The sequence below is a fragment of the Cavia porcellus genome, unplaced genomic scaffold (genome assembly GCF_034190915.1).
Source record: "Cavia porcellus strain 051 isolate PalLab524CR breed Dunkin Hartley unplaced genomic scaffold, mCavPor4.1 scaffold_8, whole genome shotgun sequence".
Classification (NCBI taxonomy): domain Eukaryota; kingdom Metazoa; phylum Chordata; class Mammalia; order Rodentia; family Caviidae; genus Cavia; species Cavia porcellus.
The window spans coordinates 60353292-60374912 of record NW_026947491.1 but is presented as its reverse complement, the minus strand read 5'-3'; positions in this window follow the sequence as shown (position 1 = coordinate 60374912).

Genomic DNA, 21621 nt, shown 5'->3' with positions numbered 1-21621 from the left:
AGAAAGAGTGGCTGGCGTCAAGAAATCAACTGTTAACAAATGCTGGTGGGGCTCTGGGAAAAAGGAACACTGCTCCACTGTTGGTGGGAGTGTAGATTGGGTACAGCCACTGTGGAAATCAGTGTGGAGATTCCTCAAAAAACTAGGATTGGAGATCCTATTCAATCCAGCTATTGCCTTCCTGGGTATTTTCCCAGAAAAATTAAAAATGTCATGCTATAGTGATATATGTTCAACCATGTTTATAGCAGCACAATTTGTAATAGCTAAATCTTGGAAACAATCTAAATGCCCATTAATCGCAGAATGGATGAAAAAGATGTGGTATTTTTATACAATGGAATATTAGTCAGCTATTAAAAGGATGATCTTGGGAATTTTGTAGGTACGTGGAGACAACTTGAGACTGTACTCGTAAGTGAAATGAATCAGACTCACATTTGTAAATATCACATTGTCTCCCTAGTGTAAGAAAAAATTGAAAGAATGATAAGACCCAAAATGTACAATAGATATTGCGATAATAAAAGGGAAAGAAAACCTCAAAAAGAAAGAACAACTGGGATTGGGGAAGGAAAGATGGAAGAAAGAAAAAGATTTTATATATATATGGCAGCTAATCTCTGTTAGATCATCCAAAAGAACAGTTTGTGCTTTCATTGTTTGATTGTTTGATCATTTATGTGCCTAAATCTTGCAACCTGAACAACTACTTCTAGGACAACACTATGAAATATATTAATTAGCATTAATTTCCTACTATTTTTTTAAAATTCTGTATCACTTCTATCCCCTTTTCTGTTTTGCTTTATAAAATAAAAAAGTACAAAAAATCAAATTAACCTAGGTGTTACCTCAAATACAATACTTACCATTTTTATAGTGAGAATACTTAAAAATCTATCTTCTTCAAAATTATTGAGAATATAAAACATTGTCAACCATAGTTACCATGATATAAAATAGATGAATTTATTCCTCTTGTCTAACTGAAATTTTGCTTTTTGATTAACATCTCCCAATCCTTCTTGGAGCCCAGCCCTTGGTATCTAGTATTCTATTCTCTATTTTATGAGTTCACCTTTTTTTTCACTCTACTTATCGATAATACTATGTAATATTGTGCCTTGTTTATTTCATTTAATATAACATCCTCCAGTTTCATCCACGTCCCAAAGGATGGGATTTCTTTAATTTTTTAAAAACTAAATAGTATTCCATTGTGTATATCTGCCATATTTTTTATCCATTCATCCAGTGATGAACACTTAGATTGAAATCACATCTTGACCCTTGTTTCAATAATGCCCCAATAAATGTAGAAATGCAGATGTCTCTTTAATATACTGATTTCATTTCCTTTGGATATATGTATCCAGCTCTAGGATTACGGGATCATATTTTCTTAATGATAATAAGATGAAGTCATTAGGCAGAGGGGAGGAGATGTAGGATGTTGGAAGGGGGAGAGGGGGATGAAATAACTGTTTTGAAGAATAGGCACGTAGGGGCTGGGGATTTAGCTCAGCGGCATAAGCGCCTGCCTTGCAAGCAGGCAGTCATGAGTTTGATCCCTGGTACCGATAAAAACGAAAAAGACAAAAAAAAAAAAAAAAAGAAAGAAAAAGAATAGGCACGTGCACTTAGACTACAGGCACAGCCTGATTCCTAGCCATCTATCCATCCTTAAATGCCTATTTGAAGTTTGTTAACTAGAATTCAAAGTGAAAGCTATCAATTTACAATTAAAGCAGTTAATCTGGTTCTGTAATTCTGTTCAGCAAGTAGCTACCGAGAAGCCGAAGAGTCTCATCAGGCAGACATGAGTCTGCTGGGCACCTGCCATGCAAAATATCCTCACTAGAACCAAAGAAAGGTGGCTGAAAGGAGAACCAAAGAGTGACACTGTGTTATTCTGACTGCTGATCCGTTCAAATGAGTTTCTATTTTGAGAGGCTAGGTGTCAATAGTTAATTGAATCAGCTTCTTATAGGTTAAGAGGAAATTGGAAATCAAGTGTGTGTGTACTGAAACCAGGTTTTATCAAAATTTCAGACCAATGGGCTATTGGAGAGAGGATGGGTTAGTTTTTTATTCCAAAAAACAGTTCTGACCTTGCAGAACAAATTTTTTGGCTTGAACTCTGTTTATCTGGATCATACCAGGATCTGCTAGTTGCTTGTCTGAGGCTCTTTCCTTTCCCCAAGTCACGATTTGCTGTACTGGCAGCAAAATTATCCTTGCTAGTTCTGAGGTCAGTTCTGGCTTTAATGCAAGGAGACTGTAGGAGCTCTACTATCTTAGTTAATTTTTTCTCATTGCAGAGACAAAATACTCAACATTCAAAGTTAAAGAAGGAAAGAATTTTTGGCTCACAGTTTGTAGAGGTTTCAGGCCTCTGTTGGTTGACCCCAAGGCAGGGTGGCCCAGCAGAAAAGTATTATAGAGAAGTAGTTCATGGCAGGTAGAGGTCAGCAAAACAGAAGGCAGCACACAGCAAGGGAGTGAAGCAGAAGACACCAATAGCTCTCTTTTTGTCCCTTATATTCTAATCCAGGCTACCTAATTATAGAATGGGTAGCACTCACACTGAGGGTAGGGAACCCTGAATCCTAGCATCAATCCATGAATCAATCCCACCATCACATCCTTATTCCTAATATCACACATTCTAGATTCAGCTACCTTCAGAAAGCCCCGCCTGGGACTGCATGAAACTTTCGGCGAACATCTAGATATAAGCCATAGCACCTAGTTTGGAACCCCGAGTATAATAGCCCTCTTATTTTGACATAAAAGCCTTTCATAATAGATAGATCTTCAACCTATTTTCCCAAGTTCATTTCCTACACTTTAGTTATTTTATACCACAGATTCCCTGATGATACATTCTTCCATGAAATTCTTTTTTCCCCACCTATAATATTCTTTATTGTCTTGTCCACTACGGAAGTTGTCATTGTTCCCTCAAACTCTTCAAATGTTACCTCTTCAAGTTTTCTTTGATTCCTTTCATTCTTTGTCTCCCCACCAGTCCTTCATATATAATTCTATAAACTCTTAACATATTATGCTGTGATCTATATATTTGTTGCAATATTCCTTGAAGGATTATGTCAAACTTATCCCTGAAAGCTCAACACTTAGCACAAAGCCTTGCATAAGATAAACACTTACGATTATCTTTTGTTGATAAGTAATAGCATTATGTTGTAGGAAAGATAACAGATATGAAAAGAAAGCTTTTAATGCTATCCTAAGATCAACTCCCAAACTTCTTCAGGATCTATAGCATTTGGGGAGTTAGCACAGTGATGTAGTTAACCTTAGGGGAGCATAAAGAACTGACTTTATAAAGTTTTTTAAATTTAGAGACAGGGCATGCAGTGTGTCTCCAGGTAAATGTCTTCACTGTTGGCATAATGGCCAACAAATGTCAGTTATCATAGTCATTAAAAGGAGGTATAATGACCTGCAAGCTTGATTCTTTCTGAATCCTTATTCTGTATCTGAACCCTTAACTTGAAGCATGAAGCTTTTTTTTTGGTTCATGAATCCATATGCTCTCTCTCCTATCCATGCTGCCACTCCAAGATGTCTTCTCCAGGCGCAAGACCCTAGCACCTGGCTAGCCAACCTCACTTGTCTTAGTTACCTGCCTGGATCTCTAAGCACCTCAGCTTTAAGCTTCCCGGTCCCCAACTCCACCTGCTTCATCTGCAGAGACTGCCATCCGATGGGGTCTCCTCTTGACTCCAGTTTTTTCCCTGCTTCTTTCCTGGTGTATGTCCACAGGGCTCAGCCCTCCTGATGGCAACCCTCTCTTCTCCACTGAATCAACCCTCTTCTCCAATATTTGTGTCACTCCCAGCTTTGCCAGTCCCTCTGGTTCTGACCTGGAGTGTTACGGTTAACCCTTTCTTTAATTCTGGCCATAATGTACACCTTAGATTCACTGTGCACATTTTTGCTGAGTAATAACTTCCATTGTCCAGACTGTGCTCACCGGTGGAGTTTCTTGAGATTCTGTTCCTCCCAGGGTCCTCCAAGGACCACATTTATTGGACTATGCTGCAATTTGTTTGCGTTTTAGACAAAGCCGTCTATACAGCCCAATCGTTTCCTCTGAGCCAAAGCTATGAACTGAACTATTCTAACAGAAATAAATGGTGGTGGAACTTGCAACAGCTTCAGCTTTTTATGCAGATGAACTTTCCAGCCAACTTCAGGCATATGAAATGTTTTGATTAGAACTCTCCTCTGCCCTCAAGTACCACATATTTTGAGGCAATTGAGTGGATTTGTAGCAGGTATAAATATGAGGAGACAAGGAGAATCCTATATTCTAAATGTTTAAAGGTTTCACAAATTTCAGAATTAAAAAGAACTTTTAACCAATTCAGTTAAACTAAAGTTCTCAGTCAACTGACATGGCAAATCCAAGAGAGAGAGAGAGAGAGATGTAAGCACAGAAATTGCCTCTGGATAAAAATTACTCTTAAAACAGAGCTACTGTGGTTCTATTAAAGAGGTATTTACTGCAGTTCCATATCCTCAAGCCTATTAACAGCTCTATCTATAGACCATTTCCCCTTAATCTTTTACTCTCGCTGAATTTGTATAACTTTGATGGCTTATAAGAAAACGCTTCATACATAATAATGATGTTCCGCTTAGGCAATTATATGTTATAATGAAGGCAAATTTCTAGACCCAATGACCTCTGCAACCTGTAAAAAAGTACTTCTATCACCAGATCTACGTTTCCAAGGAGAGAAATCGTAGGGCCAAAAAATTACTCCATTCATCATATTAGTGGTTATTTAACTTGACATGGCAAAGGAGGTGAGGTCTGCGGGGAAAATAATACTGTTTACCGTGTTTTGAATAATGATTTATTCAACAATCATGGTTCCATTTCTCCTTGTTTAAAAAAAAAAAAAACAGCAGAGGAAAAGTCTACCCTTGCCAGGCTTGCAAAAGATGCCATCCAGAGGATTTGGAGAAAGTGAAAGGAAAGAGCCCAGCTGTCTCCTAAGGCTTCAGCTTGAGGCCTTGGTGGTGACTGGAGTAGAGATTCACCACACATCCGCATTCCCGCGGCCCACTCCCACGTTTAAACCGCTGTTCCCTAGTGCATGTTACTAAATATAGCTCCTGCAATTCCAGCTGACAGGAGAGCTCCTGCTGCTGCACCGGGAGCTGAATCCTCATTTCACACACTCCTAATATGGTCAGCGCTGCAGCCAGCAGCCTGGGAGCCAGGGCCTCCTCCTGGCTCCCAAGGTTAACCCTTGGGTGGAGGAAAGAGGGAAGCCAGAGTGACTACTGATGGTTGCAGAGCCTCTAATTACAAATAAAAGCAAGTGAAGTTGACGTAGTGTAGAAACTAGGACCCAGTTCCAGTTCCAAACAGGAAGGGTTTACAACATATGAATGTAAGATCAAGGAAGCAGGGTAAGGTGAGCTGCCTGAAGCTCACAGGCCACTGAGATGAAACAGGAAATCAAAGAAAGCACTGGAGAGAAAAAGGACAGCAAGAGCACTGATGGGTACAGGCCACGCCCTCCCCGAGCCTGTGAGGCTGCTCTCTTCCAGCAACTTCTGCCCTTGACAAGGAGGAGAACAAGTGTCCCTGCTGCTCACTACCGCAGTCCCCAGCAGAAGGCAGAGAATGTGTCCCCAGGGCCATTCAATCTGCTTTCCTAACTTTGGGAGACACCACCATCCCAAACCCTGGGACTAGACTGTGTTTCAGGGGATTTATCAAAGGCCAAAGCTGTGTGAGTTTTGTTATAATAATAAGGGAAATCCAGCTGGTAGTTAGGTGGTTAATGCCTCTAATAATTTGGAATTGTTGCGATGAAATACTCTTTCCTCTGGAATAACGAAAACCCCTGTGACAGCTGTCCTGTAAGACGCTCTCAGGACTGGGGAGGTCAATTCTGGAGATGGGAGATGTGTCGTAAAAGGAGGGAAGGCTTCAACTTTCATGTCATTATGCAGCTTATTTGCGGTGTCTACAGGCTCCCGTACTTTGGACTATGTATCTAAGGAAGTTGGGGAGAGTAAAGGCCCTTATAATCGGTATCAAGAATTCATTCTCTCAAGGGTTCAAATGTGGACTGACCAACGAGGGCTGAGATTTTTGAAGCCATTCACTATAAAAACTGTTTTCTATGTGTTTTGGTCAGAGTTCGGAAGAAATGCATTAGAAGGGGTTCTAAATTAGAAATGAGATGGTGGTTAGGAATTATTTGTGACAAAGGCATGGACAAAAATCCTGCTAGCTTGCCACATGAAATCTGGTTTCATGTGAGAAGTGAATTTCCTCTCTGTCCAGGTAGCCAGTTATGGTCAGCTGTCCCTTATTGCTGCTTTCTGTAGGGAGGAAGGAGCCCACCTACGTGTCCACAGGGGTTTTTTGTCAGAAAATGTTTGCTGAGAGCTGTGGGAGGAAGTTCTCTTCTTATACATGAGAGATGCTTCTGCCTGGGTAACATGCAGAGGTTGCAGTCCATGACCTTGGCTTCCACCTGGCACCCTGGCCTTTCCTATGCTCTGCCATCTCTGCACTCTTCCTCTCCATGAAAATACAGGTCACACCTTTCAAGGTCATAGTCTGCCTAAATTTCTCAGTGTTCTCAGATGAAATAGCAAGATCTCCCTAATCCCTAACCCATCCAGAACGACACTTTCATTTGAATCATCATTGTCATAAACTTAAGAGGTGAGATCTCAGTCCTCATCAGAAGCTTTGCTTTTCCTTCAAAGGAACCCCATTAGTAAATTAATGAAACAAACCACTAATTAACCATGTTTCTCTTATGTTTTTCAGACATATCAATCCTAATTCTTCTTGTATTAATGTAGAAACCTCAAACAACTACTGAAAGTATCAGGAATCATGGAAAAGAAAGGGAAGCATACAATTAATATATAAGAGTCTATCTTGAATCAGTTGACCGATCTAATGGACTATTGCAAAAGGGATAACCAGAATCTAATTGGCAGAACACAAAGAGAAAGTTAAAAGCATCACTTCATTTTCAGTAAAGCATAGATAAAATGTGCTTTGCCAGAACTTCTGTATTTCTAAGTCAATTAAAAAAAAAAAAAAAAAAAGCAGGGAGTACTCCTTGTGAGCTCTTCCAGAAAACACAGCTCACTTCAACTCCAGGTACTGATTCCAGCATGCCTGTATCTCATCTCCTTTGTCCCCTAGAACTGGGGGAGATGCCACTGGTATCACTTGGTGCTTTGTATCTTGGTAATACCAAGTCACAAATGTACAGCATTAACCTAACAGGCAGTAATGCAAAGAAGAGGAGAAAGAGGAAGGAGAGGAGGAGGAGGAGAAAAGGGGAGGAAGAGAAGAATATACAATGATTTCAGTTGCTTTCTTTTGTTGAACTGTGTCTTTGCTCCCATTTGGCTACTGTCATGTAGCTTCTGAAACCAAAGCTCATCAGCTTTTAGGTGGAAATATCCACACTGCATTTTCACCTGCCTGAACCTAACTTAACTTCTAATGACTTAGAGAGTGAAGGAAAACAGGACTGGTTGTATTTAATTTGGAGTGGGCTGAAAATGTAATCTTATGCCTAGAAACCCTCTCTTCAAAGTTGATCACCTCAAAATTCAAGAGCTGCAGATGAAGAATGACATTTCCTATGCCACAGTGAGGCCTCGAGAGTCTCAATGAAACATCACTTAATATTCAGGAGATTTCTTTCATGTGCGCCTTCCTTAGTCTCGGGCTACAGAGGGGGTTAGCTGAAGTTTTTTATGAAGCATCTCGATGAACAGAAGCATAAATCTCAAGTCTAATTAGTAATGCTATTCAGTTTTAAGATGAGCTGACATGCTCTTTGTAGGGCTTTGAGTTGGTAAAGCCAGTGGATCAATATCAGTTGAAAGGTTGTTTCTTTCTGTTCACACATGGAACTCAACAAAGGAAAGCATTCTTCCCAGGAAACAGTGGAGAGATCCTTTTCTTCAGAAGTGGGTGAATATGTAGACAATGACCATTTCTCACAATAAACATTGGTTGAACTGTCACTTTTTTAAAGCATAGATTTATTGGGTGAGTTTGTGTGAATGTGTGCATTTGGCAGTCTTCTCCAAGGTTGTTCTTTTTTCATGAGAGGGAAAAAAATACCTCTCAGCAAAGGCCAAGAAAACTATTTTAGCTAAGAGAGGAGCTGCGCTGGCTTGTAATGTAATCCACAAAATAACTGTAGCCGGAGCCAGAAAACAGTCACTAGGGAGGCCTCAGTAAAGACCAGCCTATGATGAGGGCCCCCCAGATGACTACACTTTTATTTTATGGCTTCTGCTCCAGGAAAATGACCTTAAGATGACCTTCAAGTCCTAAATTTCTCTCTAAAAGAAAATATTAGAAAGGAATAAGAAAATTATGGAGAGGACATAAAAACTGAATAAAGAAGGAAATTCTCTTGAGTTTATTTAGAGAGAAAATAATTAAATTCTTTCAAAATTATCTTTTATCATACAGTACAAAAGAGGTCCTTGGAGAGAAAGTACTGGGCACATGGTCAGACCAAGCCTTTGCAAGCCAGTTGCTGAAATAGGTTAAATTAAAAGCCATCGATTTAATTAGGCCACCTCAATGCTTTGATCAGAAAACCATTTACCAAGTGTGACATTGTTCAATATTTGGTTGTTACAGAGGAGGTAGAAAAGAAGAATCAATTTCAGAAGCTGCCATGGATGTGCTTATAGACAAAGCATCCAACAGGCAGGCTGGTATTAGGAACGGGTGCCGTGTCCAGGATTCCCATCTTCTCACCTTGGGCATCTTTCTCCATCCTGTTCTGCACCCTTCGGGCAAACTGTCCCATGCTGCTGGCTTCTGGTTGGGTCTGGCACTTGCATGTGCAAGAGAGACCTGCTTGGGTCTTTCTTTTCTTTTCTGCCCCTTACTGCCACTTCTTCTGTCTGGCACAGAGGCGTTTGCTCAGGTCACTGCCTCCAAGACTCCAGTCCTCAGTGGGCTCGGAGGGCACAATTCTCTTTGCCCTTCTCCTTCAGCTGACTGGTGATAATAGCTTTCTGCTTGTGCTAATCCCCAGACAATCTCCATGTTCTTTGCTCTCTACACTCTACCACACCTCTCACAACAGCCTCTTCCTTATATTTTTTGCTTAAAACTATTGAACTAAACTTCTTTTCCTGCTAAGACATTATATATATAGTCTTTATGTTTTCATAAAAAATACTATAACTCTATTCTAAGGCAAATGGCTACAGTATGCCATTGGACATTTATTTAAATTCAGTGCCTGGACAGGTGTAGTGGCACACACTGCAATCCCAGTGCTTGGGAGGCTGAGGCAGGAGAATTGCCACAAGTTTGAGGGCAGCCTGGGCTACAAAGTGAGTTCAAGGCCAGCCTGAAAGGTATAGTGAAGCTCTGCCTCAAAAATATGAGAGAAGAGAGAGGAGAGAGGGAGAGGGAGAGAGAGAGAGAGAGACAGAGACAGAGACAGAGACAGAAGAAGAAGAAGGAGAAGGAGCACATGGAAGAGGAAGAGGAGGAGGCCAGGAAGAAAAGGGACAAACTGAGAATTTTGAGATTATACTTAAAGAAAAACTGCAGTTTCAGAACACAAGCCCAGCTTATTGACTTTTTTTTTTTCCTTCTCCTAAAGCAGCAAATCTGGGAAATTCTCTTTCAGTTGCAAACAGGTCTGACCAGTCACTTTTATTCATCCATGAATAGACCATGCTCTGAGATTTCCCATAGGAATAGGCCTTCATCTTTAGGATTGGGCCGTCCTTTCCCACCCACTAAAACCAAGGCCAAGGCCAAGACCAAGACCAAGACCAAGACCAAAACCATGACCAGGGTTAAGACAAAAGACTAAGACTAAGACAAATTGTTGAATTCCACAATTTTCACCTCCCAGAACACATAAAAGTTCCCAGTCTCCAATTGTTTTTATCTGAACATCTTTATTCTGCCCTTGAGTGCCTCCTGTCTCCTTCTAATCTTTCTAACACCTCTTTTACTGATGCAGCCTAAAATTATTTTTCCTTAAGTGGAATCAGTTAACCCACATACTTTTTGTTGTTGTTGTCTGTTTGTTTGGTATCTGAGAAAGGGTCTCCCTATATAGTTCAGGCTCATCTTGAACTCACTATGTAGCCTAAACTGGTCTCAAACTCAAAACAATCATTCTGCCTCAGCCTCCTGATTGCTGGTATCACAGGCATGCATCACCACACCTGGCTCTGCATACTTATTTTAAAGGAGTGGGTTAAATTCCTTATTTCAGCCTGGGAAACCCTCGGAGCCAGCCTAGTGACAACACAGTATTAGTACAGAACTCAGATTGAAAGTTCATTGTTTGCTTTAGTCATTTTCAACAGGAGCCTGTTGTCTTGATATACTCATTATGGGGTATCTGGGCCAAAGCCCTAGATAGTCATGGTAAAATATAGTACTGGGAACCCAACCAGAAGGTACAAAACAGCAGAGATCAGCAATAGCAAGTTTTATGATTGGCATTAAGAAGGTTTATGATTTTAGAAATATTCCCCAAAGAACCATTTACAAAGAAATAGAAACTTTGCATTTGTTTTCATCCTGGCTATGAGAAAGTCATCAAGACCAGAGAAACACAAAGGAGAGATAGGAGGAGAGGGGAGGAGAAAAGGGCTTGGGAGGGTTAAAAAGGAAGAAAATCACTAATTCTTAAATTTCGACCAGAGCTGAATACATTCTCTTTTATGGAAAACTGAGTAATTTTACTTGCAGGATGAGTGCCAAGATTTTTGCTTTGCAAAAAGTGTCAGCCTACATAGATACTTAATTTATAAACCAGGACTCACAGACCTGAACATCCAGTCCAAAATATTTCCCTCCACTCTGACCCACCGCCTTGTGGCTGGCTTCACGTTTCTCTCAAGCCAGTTGGCACTGGTCGCGGTGCCCATGTGCTCCTGCACTGCTGCTCATGCCCTCTGGAATACAGCTCCTGAGGGTCAAGGCCCTGTACGGGTTCACCCTCTCTCGTGCCAGGTAGAGAATGGGCTTTGAGAGGTCCAAGCAGGACACTGGCAAAGCCTGAAGCTGCATGGGTGATTCCTCCCCCAAGGCAGAGGATGGGTGGTGTGAAGCAAAGAGCTGTGATTACATTTGGTCTCAGGAAATCTGAATCAAGGATGCTTACTTACTCAAAAGCAATTCTCTCCCAAAATTACTTTTTGGGAAAACCTGTTTCTAGGGGCTTGATTCTCATGTTGTTAGTGGCATGGAGAATGAAGTGTCTCTTTTCTCTTCCTTGATGCTGGATTTTCTTCCTATGAAAATAAGAAAGCAAAGACTCCAGATGGAAAGACTCACATTGTCGGCAGACTTAGAAAAACTCCCCCGGAATCTGTATTAGTGATGCAGCTTGGTGCAGACTGACAAGTGAGTAATCTCTCATCTTATTGCTTTAATTTCAGGCTTCAGAGATGCCCAGCTCTGTTTTCAAAGAGTTTTATTAAAAATTTGTGAGGAGGGAAAAGAAGTCTCTGTGGGCCTGTCTGATTTCATTATCACTGACAGAACACACAAATAGAGCAGAGCCAACCAAGAGCTGGAGATGGCCAGACACAGAGCTGGGGTGAAGCGGAGGCCACTCAGGCACCCGGTCCTGGCCACAGATGTTCCATCTGTCAGGATTACTCATTTGATCCTGAATCACAGGACATAATGCATATTTGTCAGTCACTCAACCGTTCAGCATCCTAGCCACAAGATGCATACCTACTAACCCTCGACTTTTAACCAGCTCTACCTGCTATGACTTTTCTGCTTGTTCTTAGCACCAGCAAAACTTTACTCTCTGATCATCTTTCCTGTATGTCCAGATGAAGCATCAGGCTGCTGATGGTCCCTTAGCGAGCTTTGATACACAGTGGGATCCAGCTGTGGGTCATTCTAGGACAGCACTCTGGTTGCAAAGCAGACACTGTTTGAACTGGTACTGGCCTCGCCATTTTCTTTAGGGCATTTGCTTGACAGCACCAGCTGAAGTGACAGTTCCGTGGAATCTGTAGACAGGCTCTCCAGTCCCATTAGGAGGAGCAGCAGGTTGTGTGAAGGAAGTCAGTTCAGCCAAACAAGATACCCACACCCACTGTGGTTTTCTGGTTACCAAGAGGTATCTCCAGCCCCAAGAGCGGCCCTGCTGAAAGACGTCACATGGAGTTTTGCTAAGGAGCTGGGATGGATCAAGGAGTGAGAGAGAGAGTGTGCTGCAATCCAAAGTGGAAAGTAAGGAGCTCAGCCCAGCCATCTGGATTCAAATCCATTTAGTTTGCTGGCTCCACCCCAGGCTTCTCAACCCTGGGGGAATGTTAGGACCAACTGAGAGATTTTCATAAATATTGATGCCTAGGCATAACCCCAGGATGATTACAAAAAAGAGTCAAGTAAGAAACTCTGCTACCACCTTAAAGCTCTAATAGAATGTGTGAATTTACAGGAGTTGGTACATACAAATGTAGGAAAAATCTTAAAAGCAGAAAATGCCAAGCTAACTCACAGGACGTGCTTCTCTGGTTCCCTTAGCCACACTTTGTCCCTGAGAGGTATGAGGTGGATATTGTCAAAATCCAAGAGCTCACAGATGAAGAACAGAGAGAGCTGGGGTGACCCAGGACAGGGAGGGCTGTCTTCACCACCCCTCAGGCTCCGGTGTTCCATAGCTCCCTTAGGATTTTTGGAAACTCCTGGGACACTCAAGACAACAGAAAATATCTTTCCTTAGTCCTGGAAGCATCACCCTGTGAGTCTTCCTTAAGATCCATACCCATCACCGATGTTATTGGATGTCCCCTTTCTCTCCACTAAACCCTTCCACTTATCTAAGAACTTTGTCACTATTTAACCTAACTTGATGCCTTACTCAAAAGAGAAAAGAAGAGGGTTATGTTTCAAGGTCTGTGTTAAACTTGGCAATGATACTGACCTTCCTCTAAGAATCATCCCTGTACTAAGGTTGCACAGAGCACGGTTTGTGGCTGGCTGTAGGCAACAGCCCTGAGGAGGGGAGCTGCAGGAGGCTGTGGACTAGGCAAGCTTGCCACAGACAGGAAAGTGCCAACAACTGAATTACACACACACACACACACACACACACAGTAGCCAGAAGTCTGGCAAAGAAAGGAAAACAGCAGCAAGAAGAAATCCAGCAGATTGACCCTTTTTAACCTAGACAGGGATCGAATAGTTCCATGTAAACTGTGATTTTCACTGCTTCCTCTTAGCCCCAGAAATTATGCTTTTCTTTGAAGAGCTGATGTAGCGCTCTAAATGATACATTCAGTACTGGAAGTCAGTGTTCTCTGTAGGATGGTAACAGAGACTGGATACATAGTCTAGTGTCTGATTCTCAAGTTACATAATTAGTAATTGTACAACATACTGTTTTTTTAAAGGTCCTGCTACAAGATAGCATTTATAGGGGTAAAGCTGAAATTGTTCTGGAAGTTTAAAATGTTTTAGTGCAAGAGCTTTTTTTTAAAGTGTCAGATTATTGTTATTTGTTTACTTCTGTTATCAGTACTTAATAATAGCTAAGAGAATTCAGCTCCAGAAATTTGGGGGTTGGAGACTGGGAGGGAGGAGAGGAATGCCATTGATGTTATGTCTCAGAACTACAGCTTTTTTCAGCCCCCAAGAAACCTTTCCAAGAGGTATTTTCTTTGGAAAACACTTAGTGATTAAATCTTTGGTCTCTAATTTTCAGGAGAGCCAGTACATGTCACAGTTCAGTTTGGTGAATAGCCCTGTGAAGTGCAGGGCAGACCAAATGAGAAAAGAAATCAAATTTGATTAGTTAAAAGGCACTAAATCAGTAACAAGGTAAACCAGCCAATTCCCTTTCCTCCTTTGGGTTCTTCAGTAATGTAATTATTATTTCTTATCCACAGACTCTGTATACCTTTTTCCAGGGCATGTAATTTCGCAGTTCACTTAATAGGGTTGTGGCTCAGATCTCTAATCTTGCTGAGAGTTGGTTCAGCTCACTGACCACTTTAGGAGATTCACATGTCTGTACCCCTGCAGGTCATAATTAGGAAAGGACCTGGGCCTGGACTGCAGTCTGTTTTCAAATGTAACTTCCCCTAAACAAAGGGAAAGTCCTGCTTTGGCAAAAGGAATCTTGGCAAAGTGAGTGTTCCAGCTATTGTTTTCTTAGGAGGCATTTTATCTTCTCTGGGTCAATGAAGAAGGAATCTCTATCACAAAGGTCTGTCAGACCCCTCCCTTCATTCCCCCACACCCCAGACACACACTGGCTGTCAACCTCTTCCCTGCTGAGCCTGTCCTTTCCCTTCAGCAGCCCAGAGGGGGAGAGCAGTGTCTACTCACATGTCTTTGAGAGTCAGAAGAGCAGTGTTGGCAACTGCAACCACAACAAACTGTCTGCATCTAACGGTGCAGTCAGGCCTCACACGCAGGAATTCTGGCCAATTCACATGTTTCCGAAACACCTCCCGGAGCCAAGTGCTCGGCCCCATGGACCGAAGAGGCAAACACAGTAGTCTCAACTCTGGGCAGCTTTCAAACAGCTCTTCTTGGGAGTGTTTTAGTTACATAAGAGCTGTACTTCGTAGCTCTCTCCTTCTTCCTTGATCCATCTCTGAGATTTTTGGCTATGCACAAAGGACTCCATCCTTTACCTTGTCAGTGGGTGTGATCTGGGCCCAGACACTGAATAATGGTCATTAATGCTTAGTAGCACCAAACTGTGTATAAGTTTCTTTTACATGCACTGTAAAAGGGGAAAGAGATGAATGCTAAATTATGTGATTTTTGAGAGGCTCAGGTGACCTGCCACTGCTGAGGAAAAGACAAATGAGAGCTCTCCTCGAGTGTCATAGGGTGAGCAGCGCTGTCCCAAAGAAATGTCCAAACATCTATACTTAGAACAACATTCCTTCCAGATTTTATAAAGCAGTTCCAACATCTATTAATTTCTTCTTGTTATCATAATACTATCATACTTGTCTTAGTGTAACCTTGTACTCTGGTTTAAGCCAGCATAATTAAAACTTACAGCTATTTTTAATTCCTGTCTTGGTCTCTTAAACATAAAATGAGAGATCACAGGTCATTCTCAATTACTGAGGATGCATATATACTATTTAAAAAGGGGGAAATGCTAAATCAGGGTTATAAAATTTGTGACAATTCATATATTAGCATTTAACAATGTAACACTTTCCTCTCTCCTACTACCATGTCATGCAACTGTGCTATGCACATGAAACTGATACTACGTGGGTGCATACGCTTATCTGCAGACACCTTTGGATGGTGTGGTTAGTTACTTTATCAGAAGTATACTGATATGTGAGCATCTTTTGGTCCTCTCCTTGGATCTCTGTATTTCTGATGAAAAGTTCATCCAGAGATTACTTTGCATATCTGTAGGGAAGATGCATCAGGATGGGAATGCCAAATGTCTTCTGGCCTCCAAGTAAGAAGTCTTGGGGTGAATGCTAATAATTCAGCTCCAAAGATTAGTCCAGGTCCAGTTGCCTGTCCTGCTTGTGAAGATAAAACATATTTACAGGGGGAGGGGTAGTTTTGCAGCCTTGCTCTGGGACTCAAATTGGAAAGGATCTGGGGAAACTCCTGCAGCCTAGAAACAATTTCTCAGGCTGAAACACTGTTAAAACTAACTTCAGGGTTGTTGGATCATGCAAAAGATGAGCCTTTCCACAGTAGCTTCAAAGGGCGCAGCATGTAAAGCTCCCACAGAGTTGGCTTTCAGAGCAGCCTGCCTCTCAATCAGCTGTTGACTTGAGCTTCTTGTGGCCTATAAGGTAACCAACCCATGGCTTAGGAAGGAACTGAAATAATTTCCAAGCCTACTGGAGAGCACTTGTTACATGCAAAATGAGATCTTCTCACACAACCATCATTCTCAGCAATAAAAGTATTTATTCTGCTCAACTCTTGAGAAGTTTTTATTTTTTCTCTTTTTACACGTAAATGAACTAAGGCTTAAAAATCAGCTATGAAGGGGCTGGGGATTTAGCTCAGTGGCATAAGCACCTGCCTTGCAAGCAGGCAGTCATGAGTTTGATCCCCAGTACCGATTAAAAAAAAAAAATCAGCTATGAAGAAGACATTGATGACGAGTTTGAGGGAGATTTTATTATTTACTTATTTAGTTTTTGAGTAGGGTATTGTTATGTAATTCAGGCTGGCCTAGAGCTCCTGGCAATCCTCCTGCCTCAGCCTCCCAAGTGTTGCAATATTAGCTGCATTCCACTGTGCCCATTTTGGGCAATTTTATTTATAAATGCATCAGCATCTGCAATCCTTGCAAGCCCTGTTCTTGGGAATTATGGAGTTATGGAAAAGAGCTTTCCTACTGAATCAAGGAATATAATATGGCAAGAAGTTAGAGACAAGATGTAGTAACCCATGTGTGTTTGTTCTCTTCCATCACCTCTCCACATAAGCAGGTTTAATACAGTGTCTTTTCTCCATTGTGAATGTAGCACTCAGCTTGTCAACAGCTGTCCAAGATACAGGTCATTTTATTAGGCTAAGGCTTAGGCCAACTGTACATCTAATCCTACTCTCATATTTATTTTAGCTATTAATACAAGGAGGAAGTGGAAAGTACAGGATATTGAGGTTTAAATACTGTCTCAAATGCACTGCATAAGATATCATCAAATGGTCTGAAAACTAAATGTCACATTGGCCCCACAGCCTATGTCTGAGCTTTCACACATCTGCCCACTCATGACATGGAGAGGTAAAGGTTTGGCCAGACAGTTCATGGTGGGCATGGCTTTTACTGAGCATTCCGTTTTTGCCACACACAGTGTTATTTTTATATATCAAAGTGTTTATTTTGCTGAACTACTAAAATGGGTTTTTTCTCCTCTTTTTGCAGGTAAACAAATTGAGGCTTAAATGAGATAAGTGACTTGTCCAAAGATTCCTGACTTACATCAGTGAATTCATGATTCGGACTCACTCTGACTCCAAAGACCAAGATGACAGAAAGAGAAATATGTGCTGAAATTCTCATGTGTACCCATTCCAATCCTTCCACACTTAACATAGCCAAAGTGTGTCAACTAGAGGTTCTGTTTTCATAATCCCACTGAGACTGCAAATTCCTTGAAAAGACTGAGTTTTCTATTTTGTGTTCTTCAAAGTACCTAGTTCCGCAATTCGCACAAACAGGCAATAAATATATATACACACATTAATAAGCCTAAAAGAGGAGAATAAAATTGGTAATTTTCAAGTCAGTTAAGAAATGAGCCTATTTTTAAAAAATGAGAATTTGTGTTCCTCATTTCTCAGAGTATGGATCATTTTTAAAGGACAAATTCCAGGCCTATTTCAAGCTCGAAAGGAAGGGGGTATCACAGTCAGGTTAATTACCTTTAGAAATAACTACACTGGAAATGAGGAGGGAAGTGGAAGTCACCTACAGCATCCTAAATGTGTCAGTGAGCAGCGATTCCCACAAAGCTCCAGCATAAATCAAGCTTGGCTTCCCAAACCCCCAGATTCATACAACTACAAGGCTTGTCCCTTTAATCCTTTCATGCTCCCCCTGGGGCTTATAAACATCTGCGAGTGACTGGAGGGTCAGAGTCACTGAAGCTCAGCCCTGCGGCCCACGGGAGCAGAAGAAGGCTGTGTGCATCAGGAGTGAGCCACAAAATGCTTTAAGCAAAGACCTTAGGGCAGAAATGCCAGAGATCAAGGTGCCAGAACATTTTGGGATTCCAATCAGCTTGGAAAAGGAAGCGTTCTGACAGCACAGCCTCAGAGAAAGTACAGCCTTAAGAGCCAGGCTGTTTTCCTCCAGAAAGGGGTGTGCTCTCCACTGCCCCGTTTTGAGACGTGTGTCCCACATAGGTGCACACAGGCCCAGCTACTCTGACTGTACTTGGATCACTCTCTCTGTCCTTATCCATGTACACGGTTGCATTTCTCCTAGCAGGCCTGACTTCCTGCCTGCTATCTCCTTTCTTGTGGCTGTGTATATAGCCCCAGATAGTAGGAGAACAATTAACAGCAATCCATTATGAATATTAAGGTTGTCTACTAATAATTCAACAATACTTGTCACTCAGATTTTCAGTTTTTTTGATTTATATACACTAATAGAATGTGTTATGTTTTAAAATACATTCCTACAAAAAAAGATGTCTTCCTTTTAGTATTTTTCTGGGACCATTTCTTACTACAGTCTGTGGCCAAAGGCAGTGCCCAGTTTCTGCATGTTGCAATGGCTCCTGGACCTGTGTCCCATCCAGCAGCCTCAGAGCCGGAAGCAGTGCACATCTGTGCTCATTGCCTGGGAATGGGAAGGCCAACACTGAGCTCAGATTTCTCCCGCTGATATGCAAAACACTGCCACAAGCAGCCTGGCACTGTGTCGGCTGTTTTAAAACTGAAAATTATTTGTTTCTAACTCTAGTTACCATCTGTTTATAATCTATGCTACTATCCATGTGCCAACCTGAAACTACCGTGGTAGACTTTGGGGCACCCTGCATTTTTATGACAGACCCTCTATCAGAGCCTCAGAATGGTTTGAATCACCAACAGCCATTGTCCTGAATTGTTTCTCATAACCAACTGTTCCAACATAGCCAACTTTTTTAAAGGGCTAGAGTTCTGTGCCCCTTCCAGAGTTCCATGGTGAGAAGCAAGAAAGATCAGAAGATAAAATGTAAGGACTTAACAAACACACAGAATTGATTAAAACTTTCTGACTGTAACTTGGAAGCTTAAAAAAAAGCTGTGTGCTAGCACAGAAAGAAAATAGAAACAATAAAATAGAATGTACTTAATATTTTTTGATAACAATGATATAGCAACAAAGAAAAACCTTCCTGAAGAAGCAATAAAACCTATGAAAATTTTAAAACATTGGAGAATAGAAAATATTTTACAACACTATCTCCAAGAGGAAATGAGATGCTATGCAATATAATAACGACATTTGTGAGACATCAATAAAGTAGATCTAGTTTTAAAGCAGGATTCAAATCCAAATATTCAATTCTGGTAGTGGGCATCTTTGAGCCACAGCAGACATTTTTGAAATTTAATGTCCACATAGATAAAGGGTCCTTGTTGCCTTTCCTGTTGTTCATACTTCTTACTGATTTTGCTTACCAAGATAATGGTCACAATATGAGTTTTTTGTTTTAGCTAGGGATCTTTAGATGGAACCAATGGGATATATAAATAGATATATAAGAAAGGAATTAGATAGTTTGGTTATGGCAGCAGAGAAGTCCTATAGCAGGGAGTTTGCAAGGTCAAGAAGAAAGGAAGCTGGCAGCATGGTTCAGCCCAAGGCTCAAGAGTCCAGAACAAGGAAGCTGATGATGTAATCCTCAGTGTGAAGGCCTCAGAATCCTGAGTTTTAACTGGTGCGAATCTTGGAGTTCAAAGGCTGGGGAAGCTGGAGTTCTAATATCCAAAAGCAGGAAAAGCAGGACAGCCTGGCTCTGTAAGAGACAGCAAGAAGCCATCTTTCCCCCACCTTTTCAGTGGGTGGCTGCCTGCACTGAAGGCAGCTCTTCCTGCTTAGTCACATGCTGATCTCCCCTGGAAACATCTTCATGGACACACTGGGGCAGTTCAAGCATTCTAGTCAAATGCCAGACCACCCAGGTTTCCCTCTCAACAGGAGAGGGATGAGTTTGGTGCACGCTGAAGCATTGAGGGTAATTTACGTTTTATTAGCTATTTGCATGTCTCTTCATTTAGTCAACACCTCAAATCAATCACCATAGTCTGGCATAATGCAGGTGGGGACCTTAGTAGCCTAGATATGATGGCACAGGTTTGAGATTTTAAAGAAGTGTAATGTCAGGGATGTAGCTCCGCACTACAGGGTCTGCCTGGCAAGTATAAAGTCCTGAGGTCAATTCCTGGTACCCCCCACCAAAATAAATCAACAACAATAATAATTTTTATTTAAAAAAAAAAGATCATGGAGAAATGCTCTTTTCTTCCAGAAGTGAATTGAAAAGGATATAGCACCAATTGTTACACCATACTACCAAGAAGATAATTCATTTCAAGTTGAACTGTTCTTTATGGCTATATTTGAAGACAGAAAGAACCTAAGATATTGATGAAATAACTAAGGGAGTCAATAGAATTTGAAGTTTATCTTGCCCCTGGACTTAATTTCACACGAACTCTGAAATATCCTCACCATCTGAATACCTACTACTATCTACCATAGGAGACTGCCTCGGAGAGGAAAAGGAGAACCAATCAGAACACTTAGAGATGATCTCAGGATTTGATGGAGTCCTTAATGAAGTCTTTTCATAGCTAAGAAAGGCAAAGTCCAGCAAAGCTAAGAAACTTGACTTAGGTTACATTTAGCACTTGATAAGGCTGGAAATTGTACTTGGAAGTGTTTGACACCAAAGTTCAGGTGCTTTCCTGAATAGAACAGAATAGAAATCTTGGCCAGTAGTGCAAGGTATGCAGGTCACATGTAAAAGTGAGGCGAGGAATCACGAGAGGATAAAGTCTAATATGTGTTTGGTTGTCAGAGCAGCAAGAGTGTGGCAGCAAGGAGCTTGTACACTGGTCAGGACAGTCCCTTGTGTTCCTAGGCCAGAGTGGAAGGAGAAGGGAAAGACTGACTCACAGGCCAAAGGCCTGCACAGTTGACCCGGAGGTAAAGGGTGAAAGCATTGCTTTGCGATTCTGCCTGGTAGTGTATGTGAGGCTAACCGTACAACTTGCCTGCCTGGTCAGGACAGCTCAGCCACCAGAGGGGACGTATCACAACCTCTCAAATGAAAATCTTGAGAAGACAGAGGTAGTAAAAAATAAGTAAATAAATAAAATCAAGGAAATAAAACAGGGAGAGGAAAAAGCCACAGATACTAAGAACATGATCATCATAAATACAACAAAATGAGTTCATCTAGAAGGATCAGCTCTCTTGTCAATACTATACTAGATTTTAGTATCCCTGCCCAGTGAATTAAAAATTATTAGCATATGCTTGCTCTATACAATAAGGAATTTATCTCAATGTCTGATGAACTTTTATGCGTAAAATAATATTTTTCAAAAAGTGGTTACCAATCCTTCTTGAGGTCTTGCTTGAAATTTACATTCACATCTGAAAACTCAAATTTCAGTGTTACCTGACTGCATCTCCTAATTATGTGTGTTCCAAAGCTAGCACACATCCCAAGTGTTTCGCCTGGTTCTGCGGGCCCTTTTCCACTATCTATCTAAGACATTTTCTTAATTGTGTTTGGGTTCATTTTCTGTATTGCATGACATAACTTGGCTGATGATTGCTGCAGCTGCTCATTGCAGGTAGTGAAAGGAAGAAGTTCTGGTTTAGTTTCAGACACAGGTTACAATTTTGGGTCTGCCACTTACTAGCTAGATGTCTCTTGCCAAGCTAACCAAAGGAACCACTGTTTCACCAATCAGAAATCGAAGAGAATGATATTGACTTCATGGATTTATTGGGAGATATGTGTTAAACGGGCAATTAATGATTCACCACACAGGGTTCAAGAGGGTCACCAAAATGAGGAAGGGAAACCTCAGGT